This window comes from Diadema setosum, chromosome 19 (genome assembly GCF_964275005.1).
Source record: "Diadema setosum chromosome 19, eeDiaSeto1, whole genome shotgun sequence".
NCBI classification, from domain to species: Eukaryota; Metazoa; Echinodermata; class Echinoidea; order Diadematoida; family Diadematidae; genus Diadema; species Diadema setosum.
The window spans coordinates 12,830,148-12,853,296 of NC_092703.1; the positions used below are offsets into that span (position 1 = coordinate 12,830,148).

The 23,149-nt window shown below is 35.6% G+C and overlaps 1 long non-coding RNA gene across 1 annotated transcript; it reads right to left on the minus strand.

The window, feature by feature from the left end:
* Positions 1-19,903: 19,903 nt before the first annotated feature.
* Positions 19,904-22,544, minus strand: LOC140243162 (uncharacterized). Its single transcript, XR_011902175.1, has 2 exons — positions 22,314-22,544; positions 19,904-19,988 (listed from the first exon to the last, which is right to left on the minus strand). It is a non-coding gene; the product is annotated as an uncharacterized lncRNA (long non-coding RNA).
* Positions 22,545-23,149: the final 605 nt, after the last annotated feature.

The window sequence follows — 23,149 nt, forward strand, 5'->3', positions numbered from 1 at the left end:
GTCACTTCGTAAATTGATTTGTTTTCATCACTTCACTTCTCTCCTGTTTTTTAAGCACTCTCTCTTTCTTTCTATCTCTCTCTCTCTCTCTCTCTCTCTCCCTCCCTCCATCTCTCTCTCTTGCTTGTAAATATTAGCGACAACATTTTCCTGTATGTTGACATCATCCAAATGTGTTCTATTGCTCTTTGTTTCATCCGTTTGTTCCATTGGAAAGCCTCTCATCCAAAAAAAAAGAAAAGAAAAGACCAAAAAAAAAATGAATTAAAAAAAAAAAATGCTATGACATGTGTGTTGTTGTTAGCCAGACAAAAATGGCATGGTTATTTGACCGAGTTGCTGCAGGCAACTTGTACCTTTTCTCAAGGAAGAAGTCATGCATCTATGCAAATCAAGTAGAAAGGGGGCATAGACATAGATAAGCTCTTTTTGAAAAAGAGTCCAGGGAGACCTGACCAGATGGTAGAAATGTATGTATGTATGTACGTATGTATGTATGTGCGTGTGTGTGTTTGTGTACATATCATCAGAATGAACGACAAATGTATATTAAGTGTTGTATTAACCAAGATATGAATGCCTGATAAAAGCAGAGAGTCAAATGTTTATTCAAAAATCTGTAGATATTAAGAAGAAGAAGACAAAAAAAAAAAGATTGAATAATCAGCTGCCAGGGCGAAAAAGGAACAGTGGCTGTTCTCCGATAATGCAACCGAAGAAAAAACGAGGTTGAATCGTCATCGGGATATCTTCAAACTTCTTTGGGGCAGGAGGGATGGGTAGACTAGTAGTCTTTAGGTGCGGTGCACAGGAAAGAAAAGCAGTTATGAAAGATTCATAAACTTCACATAGTGTGCCGCGAATCCCTCATGTCGGCAATTGGCGCAGATCTCCTGGGGAGGTGCGATTATGTAATGCAAAGTTTACGAGTGCCATGTTGATAGCGCAGAGGCAAAGCGCTCCCTCCCTTCCCCGGGAAAACAACAAAAGAAGTTTTACTGTAAAGATCACATCATATTGTGTGTGATATTCATGAGATCTGTACGGTGCTAGAAAACACTGTTCTCACTTAGATGTGTACAAAACGTAAGATGTGTACAAAACATAGATAGTGGAATTATTAATGTCTGTATCATACAATGTAGAAGAAAAATGATTGTTTGAAAGAATGTGATCATGTTTAGTTATAGTATCATTTTTTGCCTTAAAAGATAAACAGGTATATAGACATTTGTAGAGACAAAGAAACTTATATAAGTCTGACTTTATGAAGAAGGAAAAATATTTTCAGACAGTCTAATCTGATTGTAAATGTAAGAAAAAGATATTCTAGTGCTGTGTTCATGTAGAAACTTTAGAAGCAAAACAATGTGCATTGTGCATCAGCATGTGTGTAAAGCACAAAGACTTGTTGAGAGAACTTTTATATTTCATTTTGTGGGGAATGAAATGTCTGGACTGTGTAGAACAACATGGAGATATAACTTTCTTTTTTCTTTTGTCCTTTTTTATGTATATTGAACATTTGTTATATTCACAGTGTTTTGTGTATTTTGATGTAGATTTCTGGATGGATGTAAAGAAAAAACTACATGAAAGATAAAGCGGGGAAAAAGAAATGTGTCTTAGATCTACTGTGAAATTGTATCCAACAGAAGCTAAACAGAGATATTCTATTTTTTGCTATGAGGGTTTTATGGACAAATCTTTTACTCGAGATGTGAGAACTACTTGAAAAATACAAGAAATTACAAGTGATATTGCGCCTATTTGTGTATGTAAAAATCTCTGGTGACTATGCTGCACAGGTTTTGTATACACCAAATTGATATAGTCGAGTCCTTGAAGATAAAAGTCAATGTGGAAGCAACGCAGAGGTTGTTGAAAGGAACATCTTCGTTGTAGAATACACCAGAATGTGCTGTTTACAATTTAATTGGTGAGCTTCTTGGTTGGGGGGGGGGGGGGGGGAGCAGACAAGTGTAGTTCTCATGACTGTGAAAGGGGCCAGCATTCTTGTTTTCACCAATGGAGGCAATGCATATACACACAATTTAACCCATCGAAGACCAGTCCCCAAGTATTCTTGGGCAAGCATCTATGGGAAACGCATGTTACAGTAAAATCAGCCTGCCCTCAACAGGTTAAATTCTTTTATTGCTTTGGGAAAAAGTGCATATTGATTTGAATAGAATACAAACAAAAGCTGTTCAAAGCTTCATGGTTGTTTCATTAAATTTGTTAGGGTACATGCATAGCCTGTCTTGGTCATGCTTCCTTTGGCATATTGTTGAGATTTTGATACATGAAATGAACCGAGACATCATAACATGGAATGTCATTCGCCAAAAAAAAAAAAAAAAAGAGTCTAACTCACAATACATTTCCTTGAATTAACATATCTCGGTGTATGTGGCTATTGCATTTTCCTTCATTTTTTTTCTAATGCTTTCAAAAATGGCTTGCTCTTTGCTTATAGAATGCTGTTTTAAGTAATTTGACACTTAACTTCAGGATTTGTATATGCTGGGTAATTTGTCAAATAAAATAAATCAAATCAGTTTCCTCAGAGAAATATCAGTTTCCCGATAAATTTGTGGCTCATATTGGATGTCTGTAAGCATGAGGTTAAGACAGATTGTCTTCCCGTTACCAAAATCAAAGTGGATCTTTTGAAAGGGCGTTGCTTTCCATTGCTTTTCTCCTTCAGGTGAAATTGGAATATACTTCACTAGATGCCTAACAATTCTCTTGTCAGGCATGAGTCTTTGATTTTGCTTTTTACATCCCTGTTCACCGTGTGAAATGCTGATGCTGTTTACGGGAGATGCAACTTGCATTCACCCCCAGTAACCATTGAACGACGCTTACTTGAGTTGCGCGCCTCCCAAACTCTCCATTTTGGAAGACACGGAAAGCATGTATAAAAGACTTTTGGGGGTTGTTACCTTTCGTCTGTTTTTACTCCTCCTAACTTTGATATAAATATCTTGTTATAGTTGTTGCTATCTGCTCTGAATTCAATTTCACTAAAAGCCGTGTGTGAATGTCATCTCCAGTCTTATGAGAGGATGGGACTGCATGTCAAGATTTTCCTGCCTTTCGATTGGGTCGAAAGGCATGTTTTTAGGGTTTACACTAGAATAAGGAAAGTAACATGGTTTATGTACTTAATGTGAAATACTTAGGATGGAGATTTTTTGGAGGCGAAAACAAAAAGAGCGCAAAACTGACCATCCTTTTATTAGATAAAGTTTGAAAACTTCACTGTTTGCAGATGACGAGCAGTTGATATCGGATATTGTGTTTTTCACAGCTTTTTCTTCTTCTTCTTTTTTTTTTTTTTGTGAGACCAGCAATGCAATTTGTGTCCTGTAGCTTCAGTTATTAGTTGGTGACATGAACATGTATGTAGGTCACATCCTGATGCTTCGTTATATCAAATCTGGCATAGGACAGTTATGCTTGTCTGTGGAACTCCTTCTCTTTTTTTTTTTAAACTAAGATACCTTGGGAGTATTGGAAATGAAACTTATACTCTAATACTTGCAGTCTGTAACTCCTTTTTCTTCTTCTTATTGTAAAAAGAGAGAACTTGCTTTGTTATATTTTTTTGATTTAACAAAGTGGGTATATGTACAGATTATATTTTTGTTGTAAATGTCATTCAAAATTTTGTGTTTTCTTGCTTGAAAAAAGAAAAAGTTTACAGCATCTTCATGAGGTATGAACACGTTTAGGCACTTACTTTTTTTCTATTTCTCTCTGCATTTGATTTATCTCTAGCAAAGTGCTAAATGGCGTTTCGCCTTGAGCAACCTTTAGATTTCCTCGTAGACAAACTGTCATTGCGTTCTAGCGACAGTAGAGGCAAGCAGAAACATCTTTCTTTCGTGTCGCCGATTTCAAAGATAATTCTTGTACATATTTATATATAAGTTTAATTCTTATCTGACCAATGTAACCTGTATTCTATTCTTGTATGATGAGGATGTTGATGGTGATGATGATGACACTGATGAAAATGATGATGTTTGTTGCTGCTGCGGCTGGTGTTATTAGAAATTCTTTGGTGGACTATGAAGAAAAAAAAAACAAAAAAAAGATAAAATACCATATGATTCATCTGCAAAGGTTGTGTTCATGTTCAGTGTATAAGTGGCTGTAGCACACGTTGGCACATGCATGCTTGTATCTTTGTACACACTTGTGGAACAAATTATATATATATATACAGAAATCTATATGCCATGTGATGTGTTAACCTAAGGGAATTCTGATCTCTGCATTGAAAACAGCACGGACACTCAAAACGGACATGTAAACTCACGTTTCATCACTTCAGTCACCAGACTTCATTCATGGCAAGCAGCCCCAAGGGGTTCTCAAAAAGAAGACATTCATTTGTAATTTTCTTTTACTGTTGAAAACTATCCAGGCTCCTTGGTTTTGATGCCTGTGTGGCTTTTAAAAAAAAAATCATTTTTATGATTATTATTACCATATTTGAAAGGCTCAGGTAGAAACCATGCATTAAACAAAAGATGGAAGCACACTATCTGTTTGTTGTTTTTTTTTTTCAAAAATAAGTGTCTTTCGTTATTCACCCAAAAATCAGGATTTTTTTTTTTTCAAACTATAGGAGGGTAAACGTAGTTCTGTGATGGTTCCAGACATAGTATATCTCATGTTTGTTTTTTGTCTGCAATGTGAATTGATGTAACCAGTGTGTAATCCTTTGTCAAGGAATGTGTAAACCCCTGTATTTTTCACTTCTTGGTAAGAAGACAATATTCATTCTTTTACATCAGATGTGTATGGAATAATTTTTTTCACATCACTTCTCTTTTAACCTTGTTTTAGAATTTACTTTGAAATTTGGATTTGATTTTACACTGAGAATTTTTGTTGGAACAGTCGTGGAATTTGATATGTAGTTTAAATGTACACCACCCCCCCCCCCCCAATATTATTGAACTGGAACTTGCTATGACTCTGCAACACCTGTGGAGTTACTGAGTGCTGGTTCTTCGCCTACAATATGTTCTATAACATATATAACTATATAGTCAAGAGAAAGAAGGTGCGTTTCTTCTCCAGAGTGTTTCCTAGCAACCGTTCTAAACGGATAACTTTACCCATTCCCTTCATATTTCCTGGAAAATGTGTATGCATAAATCATTTGCACTCAGTAATCATTGTGGTCAAGTTTTTGTACCAAGTCTCCAATTTTTTTCTTTGTATTTTTTTTTCTTCTATATTTAAAAATTGTCGACCAAGTTGAACTTTTGTGGTTTAAAATGCATTTGTTTCTCTGTAAGTGATAGGAATGCTTCTATTGTACGTGAAAAATTATGGTTGATTCTGTCAGTAACCAAACTTGGAAACATTTCCACAATGATCATCTTAGAAATCATAGGCCAGATGTGATTTTTTTTCTTAAAGGCACATTTGTATTTATCTGTAATGCCTTTTTTTCAACTCAACTCCAAAAGAATGGTTTTGTAGTAAGTTTTTATTCTTCGTTGAGCTGTTTGCCCCTGCCAATTTTACCCTAAAAAACTGTTTGTGCAGACTTCCAAGATAAAAAAAAAAAGTAAGAGAAAATTATTTTATTTTTCTTCATTTAGTAGACAAATCAGAGCAAGTGTCAAATTATTCTCATGTTTCAGAAGTTTTAGTATTCTTTTATTTGTTTTATCTATAATAGTTTATGCAAGTCATTTTTATTTGGTTTATAGATCAAAGTTTTAGATTAATTTAATCCATGAAGGTAATGTGGTTTTTGTAAGCCTTACCCCTCCACCAGTTGATTGTTATACTGGTAAATATTTTGTAAAATTTTATCTGGTTTTATGTTTTACCTCAAGTTTCATTGTAATGCAGACATTGTATTGGGTGTGCAAACACTTTTACTGTATTGGTTTTCTGGTAAGAGTAACATTTAAAGAAAACTGGTGATAGGAAAAAAAACTGACTTGCAAAAGAGTTCCATAAGATTGTTTCTAGTGGTGTTCAAAAATACTTGTATTGCTGTGCATGTAAAACACAATGTTATGCTGGACATTGTTTGTGCGATCGCGAGTACAAAAAAGGGAGAAATTCTGATGATTAAAACTATTTTTGAAGATTGTCAATCAACAAAAAGGGCTTTCTCACGTTAACATGTGCTTTATTTTTGTGTGTCCCATCAGAGAGAGAGAAAGAGACAAGGAAAGAAGCTAATCGTGAAAGCATGTGGATGTTTGTATTTACACTCACACACACACACACATACATGTAAATCTATATATATATATATATATATATATATATATATATATATATAAAATTATATTATATATATATATATATATATGTATGTATATATATATATAATTATATTATATATATGTATGTATGTATATATAATTATATTATATATAAATATATATGTATATATATATATAATTATATTATGTATATGTGTGTGTGTATATAATGGGAGAGAGAGAGAGAGATGTGTATATGTACACGTATAAATACACACTAGATGACTCCCTAAATAACAAACTCCTCGGGACCGGCAGAATTGTTTCGTTCTGTTGAAATTTCTGTATAGCCAAACAAATAACGTATACAAATATAATTTATACAGATGATAATTTTTTGACCTGAATTTTTTTCTTTGTTGTAGCAAAATTTAATTTTGAAAGCATTCTTTAAAGCAGGAATGCACTGTATATTGTGATTAGAGGTTGAGCCAGAGGATTGATTGAAGGAGTGAACACCGTTAGTTAATACAGTACACCCATTTCGTGCAGCATCAGATACCATCAACACGTGTCCGGGTACAATTACAATTACAATAATGATAACATTCGTATAGTGCTCCTGCAAACGATAAGTTGTTTTGCAGCAGTTTACATCACATCATCATCTAGAGCACAGTTGCTATTATATACACGTAATCTACTGCACTGCTTTAAAAAACCAACAACAAACAAACACATACATATATATAAGATTGTAATCTCCTGTCTGATTACTTTCTCTACAAAAAGCTTGTTATACAGTTGCAGGTATCTAAAAACACACACACAAAAATCAAAGTTGATATACCAATGCAAAAACACAGAGACTTCACCAAAGAGACGAAGGAAAGAAAAACATGTAGACAGCTAATTTTCCCATACACACAAACACAGATCCTGGCCTAAAACTCGTGAGTATGTACCTCTAATCGGCAGTTCCTATATATATAAAAGTCGTGAGAGAGCGAGTGGGAAAAAAAAAAACACTACAGTACAGTGTCAGGTGGACATTACTTGAGTGAAATCAATAAAGCAAAATGTTTAAAATTAAAATTTCAAGTATATAAGCGAAAGTTATATGTAATTTATATGAACTTTCAATTGTTCCCTTGAAACGCAGATGAGTAACTGTCATTTTTTATGTAAGAAAATTTGATAATGCAACGTGTCTCTTTGTAATTTTCAAGTTGAAGAGCTTCATCTCAAATCGAGTGTATAACTCCATTCTTTTTGCGGTAATATATTTGCGATTAAAGCTGGACAAAAAAGAAAATGCATATGTAAAGAAGAAGAAAATATGAGATCTCTTAATCATAAATTTACACATAGCAAGAATGGTCATTGCTCTGTCACAAGTGAGGTATCACTGGAGGTCCGATGCTCTATCCGATGATGGGACTTAAAAATGGTTAAAAATGGCGCTGGGCCCATTTGGCAACCAAGCTCTTTGAGTAATTCATTGCTTTCTTCACAAAGATCACTACAATCCCCTCACTCTTTAAAATCTTGATAGGCCCCGCGATCTGAATCATTTAAAATCTCAAATGATATGAAGCTTGATACCGTTATTTCCGTATTGTCATAATTTTTTATACATTTTAAGAATGAAAAATCTTGAGGAAAGGAAAACTTTGGTAGACATGACATCGTCTCCCCTTGTTACGCAATTTATTGTCCGAACCAGTACTTTAATACTCTTGCAATCATTTTCCAAGAATCTTGGCAATTATCTATAATTGTTTCTATTTACAATTTAAAATCGTTCGCTAAAACTGTGTAGCTCTTGTCCACTTTTTTTTTGTGTGTGTGATTCAAGAGAACGAGGTCGGCTTTTACAGATCTGAGTTCATTGATACTGTGGTTACAACGTAAAAGAGATGGTATAGTATTGGTCGAGGTGAGGATTCAGCTTTTAAGCTTTTTTCGAGATACTTGCAAACCACTTTATGAAATGTTTAAGAGCATACAAATATTCTTAAAGGAATTCAAAGTTAATTTGATGAAAATCGGTTTTGCAATGGCTGAGATATCCAACATGTCCAAAAACAAAATAAAACAGAGATCATTGTAAAAGGTGAGTCCTACCTTTTATTATCGCTTTGTTTTTGCTATCTCAGCCCTTTCAAAACCAATTTTCATCAAATAATTTTTGCATTCCTCACAGAGTTATATGCTCTTGTATAACAATTATTTGAAAAGAGGTTTCTCATTATCTTAAAAGAAAAATCATCATTAAAAAAAAAGTTTGAAAACTGTGCCATCCCTTTAACATGTTTACCCCGAAAGTAATACGGGACCTCCATTAAAATGTGTTATCCAAGGGACAGCGTGTTTTTGCCCCTTACTATAGAGGGAACGGTATGATTACAGACAACATTGCTCAGTATGACTCGGGAATCGAACCCGGGTCCTTTGATCTTGAGGCAAACACTCTACCGACTGAGCCAACTCACCACACGTTATCATGGTTACTGGTATCTGATGAGAAATGAAGTACTGTGACTTGTAGTCAGAATTTCCGAAATGTTGTACAGGTGTATCAATAACTGATATTACAAGTTCTATAAAAAATGTTACAAATAATCATAAGAAAGTGGAATATTCCCTGTTGTCTGCAGACAAAGACAGCGATTGTATGCTTACTCAGAAGAGTGAGTATTCCCGTAACATCTGTTGCATTTCTGCACAAGGGGGAGTTTCTGTCACAAGCGGTAGTGATCTGTAAAGTCCGCAGTGCCAGTACCTTTATGAGACGATAGCCATAGCTTCATGGCCCGGTCGCCGTATGATGAGCTATAGGAAGGTGTAATCACAATGATAATACGAACTTAAAAGGCATTCCACACGATTTTTATAATTTCATATCATGGAGAATATAACTCAACAGCTCCACGGATAGATTTGTGGAATTTATTGTGGCCCCTTAGCAGAGAAATCGATACTCTGGAAAACCAAAAACAAATTACATTGAATAGTGATGATGACATAGGAGTCTCACATATTTCAGAAATGTAGCAATGTGATACCATTACAATACAATGTGCTTAGCAAGTTCACCTGTGTAGAATTTATGCATGCTTTCTTCTTTTGTTCTGCTTCCTTGAGCCCCTATACTCATGCATTGTGATAGTGAGGCTGCCATGTCATCATCCTTGTTCATTGTGATTTGTCATGAATTTTGAAAACATTCTTTTTCCTCATCCCAATCACTATAAATTCTGAAACTCTGTACCCAGTTTAACCAATTTATAGTCGTTCATAATTGTTAAAAGTCTGAAAATCATCCGGAGGTCTCCTTTAAGCTTGGCGACTATGAATCGAATGGAAACCGGAGCCCACAATATATCGATGTGGATTGAGTTCGAGCAGCAATATTAGCAAAACAGATATGTGAAAGTTTGACGAAAATCGGACAATTGATTCAAAAGTTATGATTTGTTAAAGTCTTGGTGTTCATGACGACATTTTGGACAATATGAAAGAAATTACAAGGAAAAAATCCACAAAATCTAATTTTTCATGAAAAGTACATAGTACCATATTCAGGATTATTATTAAACAAATCATATATGTCGTTTGATTTATGAGAGGTTCGTGGCTTGCCAATATTCCTCACTTAAATATCCGCTATTCCTCTCTTTCTCTTCGTACTCATTATCTACCACTATTTCCCTTTTCTTTCTCTCTCCACTGCCTGTGACCTAGTTTACGATCTACTGAAGATAAGATCACCGATTACATGCAAGGGGTGATCAATTATGGTTTTGACAATCACAGTCTCAGTATCTCTACTTTTTGTGGGTTTATGATATAGACGTATATATGTATAATGTGTGTGTGTGTGTGAGAGAGAGAGAGAGAGAGAGAGAGAGAGAGTGTGTGTGTGTGTGTGTGTGTGTGTGTGGTGTACAGTGTTGGAAATCTGTCGAGGGCAGTGTTACTCATTACATTCAGAGTAGAATTTGCTGATGATGTATTTATAGGAGTTTTTTGTTTGTTTGTTGTTGTTGTTTTTTGTTTTGTTTTGTTTTTTTGTTTGTTTTTTTTTTGCTTTCATTCACCTTTTGAAGCTTGTTATCAGATAGGTCACTATAATTTCGTTATTCTGGTAGAAAGTAAAGACTGAGTTCGCCTGTCTTACAAAATGAATATCTTCGCGGAAGAGCACGTGATTTGCTCCTCCCCTTTGTCCATTATGTTAGCTTTGTTTTGTTTTTGTTTTTGTTAAGGTTTTTTTTTTTGTTAAGGTTTTTTGTAGGTTGCTATTGACAAAGTCATGAATTTTGCTCCTGTATGTGTTATCATGTGTATCATTATTATGCTTACACCAGCTATGCGTTTGACCGAGAAGGGCTGTGATAATGATAATGATAATAACAAGGTCTTCTTTAGCCAGGGTAGCCTCTTCAGTGTTGCCACTGTTCTACCAGAGGGGCCTGTCATTATTATTACCCTCGCGTTGCCAGGTACCCATTTATACACCTGGGTCGAGATCGAGGGACGTGGTGGGTTAAAACATCTTGTCAAAGGGCGTATAAAGCACTGGGCGGGAATCGAACTCGCGTTCCTCTGATTGGGATTCGGGAGTCTTATCAATATCCCACAGCGCCCCAGCCACGTTATCAGCTACGAAATCAACGTTACGAAGCTCAGTGCCACGTAATTCACCAGGGATCACACCTTATTTACAATTTGTTTGTGTCCCTGCATGTGGTTCATAGTGGATGAATTCAACTTACTATTTCTATGAATGATTCCATATTCCATCATAACTACAATTCACTGCATAGAGAAACTCAAAACCTTTTGTTCCAATAACTATTTTCTTTCAATCATGCATGGCTCTCACCTAATGAGGCAATGTCAAAAAGAGGTTTCACCTTTCTGCGCCGGGAGTGTCACTGTGTAACACACACGGCTTATAAGACGACTCTTCTATCATTGTTATTATTAATATTATTATCATCATCATCATAATGATTTAATATCATTATTATCATTATATCATTATTTTCATTATTACTATTAGTATTATTATTATCATTATTACAATTATCATTATCATTATCATTATTATAACTATTATTTTTATTATTAGTATTAGTATTATTATTATCATCATCATCATTATAATTATTATCATCATCATCATCATCATCATTGATTTCCTTTTACTTCAAAGATATAATGTTGGGTGCTATTATAAATATCTTTGGCGTTGTCATAATCGAGGTCCCATCGAACGGGTTTGTATAATGTGCCCTGATGGAAACTAAAGTAGGTCATAATATTATGCTTTCAGAAAAGAAAATTTCCTCTTTTTTTTTTCTTCAACCCATGCAATTTGTTCTCTTGTCTAGAATACGTTTGTCTGATCACTATCTAAAGTTATTCAGCAGCAGGAAGAACATAATATTTAAAACTGTTGTAGCAGAAAAATTAATTTTCGTCATTTTTTTTTTTATTGGGGGGTGCACACTCAATGGGAAATTTTGAGGTGATGACATCATCACGTCACTAATTTGAGAATTTTGAGAACTAAATATTTGTAAAGGGTCAGCAAATCTTCAACAGCGTAATAGCTCTGTAATTTTGTTTTAGATTTTTATCAATCATTTATTAATGTGCGTATAGAACTCTACTTCTTTTTTATTCTTACTTTAATTAACCTCCGATTGAAAGCACTGTAAGCAAGCCACTAGACCATGTCATCTCATAAAACTAAATAAAATTGATTCAGCGAATATCATTTGGTATACAAGCGACGAAATGTATTCAACACAGCAGACACAAGTAACTCGGAACAAGTGTAATTACTAGGTATCGTAATTCTCTGGGTGATAATCCGTGATATCGTCCCGATATTTAGGCCTCAGTGACAGTAAATCGACCATTTCCGCCGAGTGTACCGACTTCTATGTACCATTGTGTACGGTATCCCTCAGCAGCAAATAATGTAGGCATTCGACAGCCCCTGATCCAGACTGAGAATTGCAGCAACAACTCCCACATGAATGATTATTGATTTGTTATACGATGGAAATTAGAAAGATTACGACAGGTGTACAAATATCTTGGTTACCTTAGGTTATTACTCAAGCAAATCCAGATGAGATGTCTCATGAAGTATCTGGATATTCCAACGTTGTTATTAAGTAACAACTTATAAGGTGGGATACGTTATGATTTGTCAGCTTTTACTTGAATTAAATGACGAACGCTCTACGAATTGCGCGTCTCCACCCGGGTTCTTCGCATTGTTTAAAAACAAAGCAGAAGACATGACGATTTAGAGGACATGTTCGTAGATAGTTGAAGTTTTCCGCTTAGACAAAATGGCATTATAATACTCGCTTGATGCAACAAGACGTTAAGAGAGAGGGAGAGAGAGAGGATACAAAAGGGGAACCCGGATTATTGCTTACAAGATCCTAATAAATTGAAATGACAACACCTGCCCCTCGGTCACGCCTGCATTTCCAATCACTCATTCACCGGATTATTAATATTTGATTAAAAACGGCAATGTCGCTTATTGCTTCCAGCGCCCGAACAAGGCAGCAGCGGCACTTACGGCGGCAGCCAAAAGTAGGCCATCGATCCTCACAAGCATAGCGGTCGCAGCGGGCGCAGGGAAGAGGGAGAGAGAAGGTGGGAGTCTAGGATGGGGATAAAGAAAAAAAAAAGAGTAAGAGTGTGAGTAAGGGGGAGAGAAGGCGGGAATAGGGAAAAGGAAGGAAAGATGGAGGTAGGAATTAAAAGAAGAAAAGAGAGATAGTGAGATAAGCAGATAGGCTGAAAAGGGCGAATGGGAAAGTGTGGGATGAAAAAAGGAGGAAGGAATAAGAAAAGGAAGGACGAAGAGAGAGAGATGAAAGGAAGAGATGGAGCGAGGAGAGATAAATATTATGACAGTGAAGAGGAAACCAGACGACCAAAAAGCAGAAGAATCGATTTACAAAGATAGGGACTTAATGAAGAATTCAGCGTAGGCAGATAAAAAGGTACAAGGAAATGGATTTAAACTAAGAATTTAGGATAGACCGATAAGGAAGAAATCGAAAGGTGATAGGAAAGTACATGAAGGAATGACTGCCGACTGGCGGTTACGCACTGTAGAATTACAAACAGGCCACTTTACACTGACTGATGTATTCATACTTATCAAAATTGTGTCCCTCCGGACTCTAGAAACGAGTCATCCAGTTCACCTGCTATGATGAATAAACTTCGATACTATCTAGAAATCAGAGTTCACGCATTAGACGTTGCTACGTGTTGCAAGTCAAAGACATGCAAACTTTATGGTTGTCGTGAACATGTTTATTATGCAAGCACACATACAATTCTTACATTCTTTGTCATTCATATTAATGGAAAGCAGTTATTTCGCTGCGTACGATGTGCACTTTAACATGTTTAAACATAACGTAACTTTTTATTCAACTTCGAGCGAGGAAAATAAATCAACCAAGGCAAAGAGATATATGCGAGTGACATTCGTTGAAGCGGGCAAAACTGGTCGACTTTCTGTATCGATCATACCCACGACGGGGTCGTATAGCAATCGTGTTACTCGTGATGGTTGACGACGATCCTTCCCTTTGCATTTGCAGATGGAAAAGCATAAAATCAGATACTTTAATATTTATCTTTTGTATTTTTATATCGTCCTCAACTTACATTTGTTAAAAATGTTGACACCCTCCCCTCCCCATAGGGAGAGAGAGAGAAAGAGACAGTTATTTTCTATTTACCTTTTTATCATTTCTTGAAAGACCATGCAGGACCCTGTTTTATGAAGAGTTATAATCGATTATATAGTTGATTTCTATCATAAGTCTATGGCAGCCTGTGTGGTAAAGAAATTTATAACCGATTATACCTTTTGATAAAACGGGGCCCTGCACTGTTCAAGCTACCAGCTTTTCAGTATGTTACCCCAGCAACGCCATAAAGCTTCAACATGATTATATATATAATTATGACTATTCAAACTGCAAAGTCACCTTGAATCTCAATTTTCCTCGATAACTATTAATTTTTTTCACAGAAAAACGTATACCTGCAAACCTGAATTACGACATTGTAAGTGCGCTCATTTTGCGGCAGTCATGGAACTCAATCTTCATATATCGTGCTCAACTTATATTTGTTTGAAGTGTGGACACCCCCTACCCCCGGAAAAAAAAAAGAAAAAAAGAAGAATTGAGGAGAATACCAGTTCACGCCCAAGGGAAAACGATATCAATTCAAATTGAATTCGTATAAAAGATGATTATGGTCTTCTTTATCCAGGGTAGCCTCTTCAATATTGCCACACACAACCCTACCAGAGGGCCCTGCCATCATTATTACCCTAGCGTTGCCAGGTACCCATTTATAACACCTGGGTCGAGAGAGAGAGAGATGATAGATAAAAAAACATCTTGTCCAAGGACGTTGGCATTTGGTAGGATGGGAATTGGGGACCTCCGATCAGAAAGTCAAAAAGTCTTATCCACTATCTGCCCGTAGATGTGTATCATAACAACGAAGTATTATTCTGTTAGGGAGTGTTGCAAGAAAGTTGAGTTGAAATCAGTTGCAAATATCTATCGCAAACTTTGCAATAGATATATCAATTGCAACTTGCATTCAATCGCGAGTTTCCGGTGCAAGAAGGGAGATTAATTGCAATACCCCAGAAGACCATAATTCCACTTTTCATATAGCGCAACGGCCACAAACGTTTGCCCTCTCGAGTAATCCAACTGGAAGTGACTTTGACAATCTGTGTAAGGATGTTGCCGAAGTTAAAAACAGACTTAATTGTCCGCATTCACAAAAGTAATTTATATAATCCAGGGTCTTCGGCTATTGATAGTCTATAATGGATTAAAACGTCGTGTGCGCGTTAGCCTGCGTTCATTTATGGGATGTCTGTCTGTTGGCATAGACGACGTGTCACGCACACTTTTTGTATACTCAATCAAAATTCGTCGGCATTACCACGAACCGACGCTATTTCGTTTTTGAGCGAAAATGCAGTTCTGAGAAAATCGCGTTTAAAGATCTCACAAGTTTTAGACAACGTTTTCAATGACTTTTCCTGTCTTGTGTGTGAAAATTTTGACAGGGTGATGAGAGTGGAAGTTATTCTTCCTATCCATAGTGTAATTTTAGTGTGAATTCAAAAAATTTACGATATTTCTGTCTTCAAACTCACTGCGTCGGTTCGTAAATCCATCGTTTCTTGCGCGCACCATAGGTTATGTACTTAAGCGCGGGTCCCACGAACCGACGTAAGTTGTATTACGCCGGTTCGTGAGACCCGCGCTGTAGGGCCTGTACAATAGGTAACGTGCAATACGCGTGTATCTACGAACCGTCGCTATTTCATTTTCGTATGTGTTTACATACAAATACTATTAGGGCTATACCTGCTTATCAACAATAACCTTATTAATTGAAATTAATTGTCATGTAATGATTGTTGTGATGATTACAATACATTTAGTGATAATTAAGATGATAATACAAGCCAGTTTCTCTTAATTGTTCTAAAAAGAGTGTTGTCATTGTTTTCATCTTCATTTAGTACACGCATGTATTGTTATTATAGCTGTGGTTGATCGTTCCAAAGATTTCTTTGCCCCCCCCCCCTTTTTTTTGTGGATATATTATTATTTAACACTTTTGCATTTGGACATCTATGGTAATACATGTATTCGGTATACTGTGTTTCATATTTTTTTTACTTTTTACCGTTTTTTTTTTACTTAATTAACTTACTTTTTCATTTTTTCACATTATTTTTAATTCAAATTCGGTTCACTTCTTTCATAATACACTGTAATTATGAATGTTTGTTCTAAGATGAAGGATACCGCTAAATCTTGGGAAAAAGACGTGCCAGTCAGTAATAATTACTTGTATTTACTCATCTTTCATACTCATGCATGCACTCTGTTATTTCTTTCTCTGAAATAATATATTAATTTCTTTATTTCTTATTATTCCACATATTTGTGACATTTACTTTGTCACAATTTTTATCAGTGTCATTATTGTCATTTGGCTCGCATGCGAATTCACTCATAATTCCTCATTTTCCATCTTTCTCTTTCCTGCTCAACAGATTCTATGATAGCTGCACCTGATCATATAAAGACATAAACTCATCCTGCATGCACTCTTCGAAACTGATAAACTCCTAAAAATACATGAATATCAACACTATCAGAATTTCAAGCTTCATTTTAAATATATAATAATGGTCATGTTTTATTATGCCTTTTGCAGCAATATATTGAAGAGGTACATTATGTAATCGAAGAAACATAGGTCCTCAATAGAATATCAAATTTGAATTATTCAGAGATGAGTAATGACAATGGGAAGGATAACAATTGTGGAAGAGCTCCATAAATCAATACATATCCAATGGCAAATGGAGATGGAATCAAGATTCAAGAATATGTGTAATTCAAGTTCATTATTATATCAGTTCTTGTGTGTTCACAAAAAGAGGAACACAGTTCGAACATGCACACCAAATCTTACATCGTACATTTACATCTATAGAGTGCGGACGGAACATATACAAGAGAAAGAATAACATCCTCAAATTAATATATCAAGCATAACTACATGTATGTATATGACCACTCAAAGATGTTGCTGCATATGCATGAAGCTTGAGAGTGCTGCAACACCCATATGCTCAGATAAAAACTTGATGTATATCATACAAAAGAGAAGAGGTACTGCATGTACATGTAGTTACACTATTCACAGGACAGTAGAGAAAAAGCACGAGAGAGGGAAATGGGTGTCTAAAATAGGTCGATGTAAGGAGTGCCAAGCCAATTAAGTCTCTAATAGAAGTCATACATATATAAGGAAACAAATTAATCACAACATAAATGACCATGCTCATGTTAACCAATAATTAGCATCTAAAAATGTGTGCAGAAAGCCCATAATATCAGCCTTTCGCCCCGAAGGCTTGTATTATGAGAAAAGAGAAATTTTGGCCGACCCCCCCCCCCCCCTCCCTGTGAATCCTTAATCCACCAGTACTATAAACACATTCTGAGAATGTGTTTTAGTACATGTACTAGCAAATTCACAAGAGGGTTGGGGAAATTCAGCCAAAATTGTGTGTGGCTAAAATAATTAAAAAGAAAGGTCATCAGCAAAACTACGGGGTGGATGCAGACGAATTTTCATGTGATGACTAAAAAATATGCAGCTAAAGGAAAAAAAAAAAAAGACGGCGGAGAGGGGCCAAGGCTAATTTGACTCCCCTCCCCCCCCCCACCAAAAAACAAACAAACAAACAAACACCACTGTTTTACAGCACCTTTCAAGGACTCTTAATTTTTTGTTTGTTAAAAACAAACGTCTCGAAGTAAAGAATTCCATATTGTAGGCGAAATGTAGACCGATACAGTGTATAAAGTGTACATCCCAAGCTATTAAAGAAAAAAAAAAACAGATTATGAATATCATTTAAAGTAAGAATTTCAGTGTGTTTAATCATCTTTAGTTGAGTTGCAAATGACATGTACATATTTAATAAGAGCAGTAAACTTCGAAGCGCCCCCAAGCCCTTCTATACTTAATTATTCATGTGTAAAGGTAGCGCCAGGGCACTCTGGTGGTCTAGTGGTTATGACGCTGGTCTAGTAATCCAGAGGTCGTGGGTTCGAATCCTGCTTGGGCTGCCTGTGATTTTTTTTTTCACAGCAGCCTACAAACTGCACACTGCAGTTGCGTGCGTTACTACGGATGGAGACAAATGAATAATCTATTATTTTAATATACGATGTTTGACATCCTTATTGCAATCACTTTCTTTAATCGTGAATTTAGAGACATAATGAATTATTATTAAAAGAACTCAAATTTCTGTATTTTGTTGTGAGTTTGCATGGGAACATACACGTATCATAATTTACAATTTTAGTTAGATAAAGAACATCTTATAACAGAACAGTCTAGTGATGGTTGAATAATTATGTCAATTTGTGAAAAGTCCTATCATTTACATGGAGTGCATGTTCCCATGTTTATAAGAATCATACGTGACACATTCAAAGTGGGTTGAAGACAACAAAATAATAAATAAAAGAATAAAGGAGAATAGAACTTAATCTGATTACAGCATCATCTAAATATTGCCAATGTGCACTTAGAAATCTATCAAGATTTATCACAAGGTTATGATTACCACACAAAACCTTCAAGATTTATTATCATGAAATACATACCAATGAACACTTAAAAAAATCTAACGTTCCACATCCACATGAAGCTTTCCTTGATATAAATGTCTCTCTGTAGTGTTATTAAAGTGTAGCAAAATTGTAATTATGACATCACAGAATGGAATGCATTGTTTTCACCTTCAATATTAGGATCTCCTTTCATGTTTCCACTTTACAATCACATTTCACTGTAGATATACCGTCCTTATGTTGTCGCCCTTCATCCCAATTTCTCCCTTCTATCCTATCTGTAGATTGTCTTCTTTCCTAAGCCATTGTATTCACATTCCTTGATGATCAGCACGATGCTGTACTTTTTTCTTCTCTGAAACAGTCCAGCTCTTCGCTACTGCATGGCATCAGTCATCTGAAAGAAAAGACAGAAATTAAGAACTTTCGATTAAAATCAAACATCATGATACAAGATACAACTTTCATTTTGAGAAAAAGAAATCAGCCAACTAAACTGTAGTTGAAATTATTTTGCTCTATTTATTTAAACATAAAACAAAACGGTATACAGGATCAAAGAATGTCAAAAAAATACTGCTGTTTTTGATGCATATTCAAATTGTCTCGCCTTTTACATATTTTAATGATGCAAGATCTTATGTCTAGCACTTAGTAAGTCTCATGTAGAATTTAAATTATTATTCACATGAATAAATCTGCATGTCCTTGTAAACAAGGCATTGCTTTGAAAAAGCTGAATATTACTAATTGCATCTGGGAAAGAGTCTACGACAATCAAACTTGTTTATTATCAGAGACTTTAACATCTTAATAAGACCTAGACTCTACATTACCATTGTATTCACATCCGTTGGTGATATACACGACCCTGTACTTTTCCTTTTCTTTTCTGAGACAGTCCAGTTCTTCGCTACTACATGGCACCAGTCATCTGAAAGAAAAGACAGAAATTAAGAACTTTCGATTAAAATCAAACATCATGATACAAGATACAACTTTCATTTTGAGAAAAAGAAATCAGCCAACTAAACTGTAGTTGAAATTATTTTGCTCTATTTATTTAAACATAAAACAAAACGGTATACAGGATCAAAGAATGTCAAAAAAATACTGCTGTTTTTGATGCATATTCAAATTGTCTCGCCTTTTACATATTTTAATGATGCAAGATCTTATGTCTAGCACTTAGTAAGTCTCATGTAGAATTTAAATTATTATTCACATGAATAAATCTGCATGTCCTTGTAAACAAGGCATTGCTTTGAAAAAGCTGAATATTACTAATTGCATCTGGGAAAGAGTCTACGACAATCAAACTTGTTTATTATCAGAGACTTTAACATCTTAATAAGACCTAGACTCTACATTACCATTGTATTCACATCCGTTGGTGATATACACGACCCTGTACTTTTCCTTTTCTTTTCTGAGACAGTCCAGTTCTTCGCTACTACATGGCACCAGTCATCTGAAAGAAAAGAAAGAAATTAAGAACTTTTGATTAAAATCAAACATCATGGCACAAGATACAACTTTAATTTTGAGAAGAAAAAAAAATCAGCCAACAAAACTGAAGTTGAAATTATTTTGCTCTATTTATATTAAACATAAAACAAAATGGTAGGCCTATGCAGGATCAAAGAATGTCAAAAAATGCTGCTGTTCGTATTTGATGCATATTCAAATTGTCTCTTCATTTACACATTTTACTGATGCAAGATATTATGTTTAGCACTTGGTATGTCTCATGTAGAAATTGAATCATCATTCACATGAATATAAATCTACATGTATTTGTAAACAAGGCATTGCATTGGAATAGCTGAATATTACTACATGTACCTGCATTTGGGAAACAGTCTATGACAATCAAACCTGTTTCTTATCAGAGACTGTAACATCTTAATTAGACCTAGACTCTACATTATCATTCAGCTTTTAAAGGTATTAACCATTCACCTATAAAACACTGGCATTGTCATGTGCATCATATTTCTTTGATACTGCACATATTTTCATGAAGTCTGCACAAGAATGCAAATGAAACACGTCTGCTGTTTGGTATTTATGAAAAAAAAAAATCACTAACCTGGAAGTCCTTGGCCTTAGAAATAACACGTGGCGAGTTAGTAGGAATTGACGTTAAAATAGAATAAGAATAGATCTACTAAATAGGCCTTTGCCTCATGAATGTCTGGTCTAATTATAGACTAAGTGAAGTCTAGACCTTTCACTTTTAAGTTACCAGTGGTTCACAAAATTTATATTATAGATCTAGACTACATCTAGATCTAGACATCTAATACTATTAGATCTTGGCAACTTTTGTCTTTGTGACACGAAATTAACACGTCACGGATGATATTGCGGCGATATCCAACAGGATGACAGTACCACTACAAATGTATTACTGACTCAGTAAGTTGACATAGATAACTAACATCAACTTGTTAACGTACGTTAGAGATGGCACCATATACAAAAGCCGGTGACACTGACACTGACAGATCGAACGACTACGTTTAGACTAACGTTAAAGAGTTAGACTCGCCATCTCAGTAAGTCGGCCAAAGACAAAGTCAATACAGGGCTAAGTCAGTGTTACTGTTATGTTAGGCCTAACAAATGTTAACGGTTACTCGGTTAGGTTAGGTTTACCAGAACTCAAGAGTCCTGGTTAAATCAGTCGAGGGACATTTCTTAGAAGTCCTTCGATTCCAAGAATAAAAAAGTGTGAAAGAACAAAGGGAAATAAGGAAAGAAGAAAGGACAAAAGATTATGTATGGCTGCTGTGGAAATCGACAGCGCCACTGTATCACTATCAATCAAGCGTAAATATATAAACGCCATTTGGTTGGGCCACATTCACAAGTTTTAGGGGAAAAAAGCCCCACCGCTGTGCTTAGGTACTCCACTCGAACTAACGTTAGACATACACTACACACAGTACGGTACTAGGGCTGAATTCACAAGTATACTTTAACACTGCACTGTACAGGAAAGCCACCTAACCTGTAGAGTACTCGTAGTGTTTAGGTAGTATCACTAGACCACATACTGTCATAGATGACATCTACACCAACGCTGCACACTGGCACTGGTCCGACGGTCCCTGACCAGGAAAAATCACTGTTGGACACTGACCAGTAACTTTTTCAGGAATGGACCAGTAAAGATTGGGGGAAAAATGGGTGGACTCTACCTACTATTACCACTAGTCTAGATGTAGATCTAGAGCTAGACTACCGTGTACCGGTATGGCTCTGAACTGTGTTAATTTGACTTGGTCTTAGACTTCAGCTGATCTTAGTTTTAGTAACTGGTACCGGTATTACAAGTAAAGTCTTAACTTAGACTTAATAGTTAGACTTGAAAGTAAAAGTCTAACATGTCTAACTTTATTCTTTACTCTTCCTTTGAGTTTTACTGTTAGACTTTTTTTTTTTTTGTTTAGTACGCCTACTTTGTCAATCTCATGATTTCATTTTCAACTCAAAAGTCAAGGCTTTAAATAGTGTCTTCGAGACTTTGAAATCTTGCAATCTGCATGTCTTGCACACAGACGTTACGACTACAGTACTCAGTAGTCTCAGAAGTAATGACATAAGTTGAAAAGAAACAATAAATAATATGATTTGGGATCTAATTTGAAATTGTATGGCGTTTACAGACTAGGCTTCATAAGCATCACGCGATTGAATACATGGGACTACACACTACCGCAATTAATGGTTATGGTAGTCCAACTGAAACTGTTATTTTGAGCATGATTTTAATAGGATTATAGCTTACCATTCACTTCACTCGTGGACAGTGGGCTGGCTTAGGCCGTCATTCATCTTTCAGAAGGTTTGGTTCTCACTCTGAGATCTGGATTAGGGCCAAAACCTAATTCTAGGCCAGTAAGTTGAACAAAGCTCAAAGTAACGCAACTGCGACAGTTCGTGAAACCCGCATTGCTCTTCACCGTAGCAATTCGGGTTTTACGAACCGGCGTATCTTTCGTGCGTCGGTTCGTGAAACTCCTTTTTCTCAATTTCTCGATATTTCGAGTACCGTCGTTTTTTTCTTTCTTTGATAAAATTAAGAATAATTAATTTTGTGATCTAAAATTTTGGGATTCGGTAGAGTTTTGAAAGCCCTTTCATTTGGTACCAATATCTCGATTTTGAAAATTTTGACCAAAATCGAAATAGCGTCAGTTCGTGAAAACGCCGACGAATTTACATATCAGTTTAATGGACTATAGCTGTAAACTTCCTCTGCAAATTCCGGCCATAAATCTTCTAATGTAGAGCATTGTGGAGGCTTCATGGAATGAAGTATGATAAGACCTATCTATAGTAACATGACTATGACGTCACTGCTATGGTATCACTTGTATACAGAAGAGGACTAGCTCTTTATAAAACACACTTTATTTTTCCCTATAATGAACACATTCTCTTTGCATTTACAAGAATTTATAAAGTTTAAACTTCATCTTATTTGCAGACGACACCAACGTTTTTTTATTCCCACAAGGACATTGTAACACTGGTTGATACACTAAATATGGAATTAAGGAACATCTCGAAATGGTTTAGAAGTAACAAGCTTTCATTGAATATTGAAAAGATATGTTTTAT